We start from the raw sequence: 4132 nt of genomic DNA, 5'->3' as shown, positions 1-4132 counted from the left end.
TCTCTTTTTGGAAAACATCCAGAACTATCCTTGGAGGAGCAAACTTAGTCTACTCCAAAAAGGTCATTTCTATAACAACTCTCTCCACTGTTTCTGGATTTAGCTTCCTGAGAGGTCCTGAGTCAGGCTGGAGAAGGCTTCTTGGCAATAAAACAACTGGAAAGTCTATACTGAATGCCATTCTGGTACATAGCGTTCTTTTAGAAAGTGAAGCAAGGTATTCACCAAAGTTGAAAACTTATCAGCAGGACCATTTCCACCTCTGGTGACTACCTAAACTCAATTACTACTCAGATAGTGTTTCCATCATATAAAAGCTACAGTCAGTCTGTTTGCCAATCTAACAGAAGTAACTCAATTTTCAGGGACTGGAGAATGGCAATTTCTATGAACTCCTTCATGATTAAGATACTCTTTGCTTAGAGCAAACTTTTAGATCCACAACTCAAATTTGTAGTGTTTGGAAGAAAAATGCTTCACTAATACCTTATTCAGGAGCTCTGGTGGTGTAGTGCCTAAGGCATTTGACTGCTAACCAGCAGACTAGAGGTTCAAACCCACCAGCCACTCCTGGGAAGGAAGGTTGGGCAATCTACTTCTGTAGCGATAATGCCTCGGAAACCCAGCAAGGGGTTGCTATAAGTAGGATCCGACACGATGGCAGTGAGTTTGGTTTTTTTAGTTTAATACTTTACCCATTTAATCAATTAAAAACAATACTTTGTAGATAATACATCCTATCAATGCATCAATTCCAAGCACAACAAGAACATTTCTAACACCTAATTACTTTTTTCAGCCCTCCAAACAATGTTATCTGAGATCAGCTAATCATAAAAAGTCTGACTAAAAGTATAGAGTATGATTTAAAAAAAAATTTTTTTTAAATACCAAAGATGGCAAAATTGATTTAACATGAAGCAAACTTGATAGAGATAAGCAAAGGATAATTTTGGTTTGCCAGTTTTTTAAAGACATTTTGAAAAGGAAGCAAATATCATGCTCCTCAACACTGAATGCGAGAAATTACCTCAGGTCCGTCTCTTTACAACCTATAAGATCCAAACTGAACCAAGTCTGAAGTTTACTTAGTTCACATAGACATTGAAGCCAGTCTGTTGGACTGTGTTATTTAAAATATTTAGGAAAATTTTTGAACAAATATGGGAAATCAATTTGTTGTACACAGAGAAACACCACCATGTTAAGTCAAACCAATTGAGTTGCTCTTTTGGCAATCTAAACTCATTGCCATCATTCTAGCAGTTGTCGTATGATTACTCTGAAGATGCTCTCAATAGATGACAACTTAAAATGGGAATATTGGGAGTGCCCTATAGATACACCTTAAGAACAGGAGCAAAAGATAAATGAAATCATACAATCATAGAATGTCAGAATTAGAAAGAGCCTTTCATATCTGTCCTACCAAAGTGTTTTTCAACATATTTGTGAAGCCCCTATTTCTTAGGAAGACATGTGGGGGCTTAATTGACTTGGGATTAATCTTGTGAGACTTAGCTCCCCTATTCCAACTTTAACCAAAGAAGTAATGAATTAATTTTCTTTTTCTCATATTGAGACTCTACCAGACTTCCTTTGAAGAAAAAGTTCTCAAAACTTTGGAGAACACTAGTCTATTCTGGGAGCTCTGGTGGTGTAGTGCCTAAGACATTTGACTGCTAACCAGAAGGCTGGCGTTTCGAACCCACCAGCCACTCCTCAGAAAAAAGATTGGGCAATCTACTTCCGTAGTGTTGTTGTTGTTATGTGTTGTCAAGTCGGACCTGACTCATAGCGACCCCTCCTTGGATTTCCGAGGAGGTATCACTACAGAAGTAGATTGTCCAACCTTCCTTCCTAGGAGTGGCTGGTGGGTTTGAGCTGCCAGCCTTCTGCTTAGCAGTCAAGTAAGTGCCTTAGGTACTATGCTACCAGAGCTGCTAGTGATACTGCCTGGGAAACCCAAGGAGGGGTTACTATGAGTCAGATCCTGATCAGACTCAAGGACAGTGCATAGTCTATTTTAGTCTTTTATTTTGGTAATGAGGAGAAAGAATGCCTTAAATTAAAGCAGTAACTTTGCTCTTCTTCTAGTCTAGAAAAGATTTTTGTAGTTCCCCCAGCTTCTCTGAAGACATTGAATTTCTTGTTGGCTTTAGCATCACTACATACTACTGTCCTTTCTCCTCCTCTTATTTCTCCTTCCTTCCTCATCAAAACCCTATGTTTTGTGCATTAAGTTCAAGCAACCTTCCTCTATTCCCACCCTAGGTAAAAGGTATAGCCTAAACCAGAGGTTGGTAGCCACAACTTCTGTGGCTAAATGTGGCGCACAACTTGTTTTTGTAAATAAAGATGTTTTGGCACACAGTGTGCTAATTAGTTTATTTTCTATGATTGCTTTCAAGCTACAATGGCAGAACTGAATAGTTGCAATAGACATGTTGTTGTTGTTGTTTGCCGTCGAGTTGGCCCCGACTCACAGCGACCCCTCCTTGGGTTTCCGAGGCAGTATCACTACGGAAGTAGGATTGCCCAACCTTCCTTTGACATAGTGTAGTCCAAAAAGTCTAAAATATTTACTATCTAGCTCTTTACATGAAAAGCCTCCTCCTCCCTGGCCTAAACTAACCTTGAAACCAGGCCCAGTCTAGTAATTACTTAGAATTCAAAGATATGGTTTTGGATAATTGTGATTCTTGCTTTTTTCATCTTGCTTTATCAAGTCCTTGATTAAGTGATCTTCTGTTAGCCCCTCAATCAATGCACATAATCACTCTATATCTAAGCAAAATGTAGAACCCTCACAGAAAGTACCAAAAACATTGCATTAAAATGATTTCTCTTTCTGTTATGTCTTACTTCATTTATTTAAAGTCAACCATTCAATATTTGGAGAATAGTTTCAAAGTGCTGTTGACTTTATTTTCTGGGATATATTCAGTTTGACAGGTGATTTAAAGGAAGATTTGTCATTATGTTTATGATTTCACATATAATTTTTGGTTAAACTGTTGTGATTTAAAATGGTTCGTACCAGGTTTTTTTTTGCCTAGATCTGAGTATACTTTGTAGGAGCACAATCAGATTGATTTTCTTTGACCTTATACTAATAACCTTAAGTTTGCAATTTAATGAGGAATGTGACACAAAGTCAGAGGCAGTAGGACATATTAGTATGGACAAGGGATTTATAATCAAACAGACCTAATTATGAATGTTAACATTCATTAATTGTGTATTTTAGAGCAAATAATTTAAACTGCTTAAACAGTTTCATCTGTAAAACTGGACTGACTTTTCCTATTGCACAGTGTCACTGTAAAGATGAAGTAGGATCATGTACATCCAGCTCCTTTCCCAGTATTTGACACGTAGGATATGTTCATAACATCTTAAATACCATCCTTCCTCACATCTTTTCCTTTCTTGGTATTTAATTAATTGATTAACTTAACATTTTGGGCAGAAATTCATCATTACTTGGAGATAGTAAAAGTTATGGGAAATAGTTGGTAGAAACATTGGGTTTGTCTAGCTTTGGGAAAATAAATAGGTAAACAATCATTAAAAAAACACTTTCATTTTAACCTTGACAAAGATCAGCATCTTCAGTCCAGGTATAAGTAGATCTAGTCATGAAGTATGATGAAGTCCTGATCAACCAATACCATGTACAAGTCTTATTCTGTGCAACCGTCATATGTAGCTACATTTCACATTTGTACATTGACCTAGAGATTTGAGGGATCAAGATTTGGGACTTATTACCTTAATATTTCAGGTGAATGTTTTGTAATATCCTGGACTAATTAATTCCCATTTTCATTGGGGCCCACACAGTCTTCATGCTTAATTGATTGAATAATTTGCACTTAAGTATAATTTGAGCTAATTACTTCCTTAGGACACTTGATGCTTTTGAGTTGTGGTATTGGCAAAGAATGCTGAAAGTACCATGGACTAACATAAGAACTGGCAAATTTGTCCTGGAAGAAGTACAGCTGGAATGCTCCTTGAAAGTGAGAATGGCCAGACTTCATCTCACTTACTTTGGTCATGTTGTCAGAAGGAACCATTCCCTGGAGAAGGATATTATGCTTGGTAAAGTGGAGGGTCAATGAAAAAG

This window comes from Orycteropus afer, unplaced genomic scaffold (genome assembly GCF_000298275.1).
Source record: "Orycteropus afer afer isolate SDZICR_OR568_19922 unplaced genomic scaffold, OryAfe1.0 scaffold00601, whole genome shotgun sequence".
Classification (NCBI taxonomy): domain Eukaryota; kingdom Metazoa; phylum Chordata; class Mammalia; order Tubulidentata; family Orycteropodidae; genus Orycteropus; species Orycteropus afer.
This window is presented reverse-complemented; position numbering follows the sequence as displayed.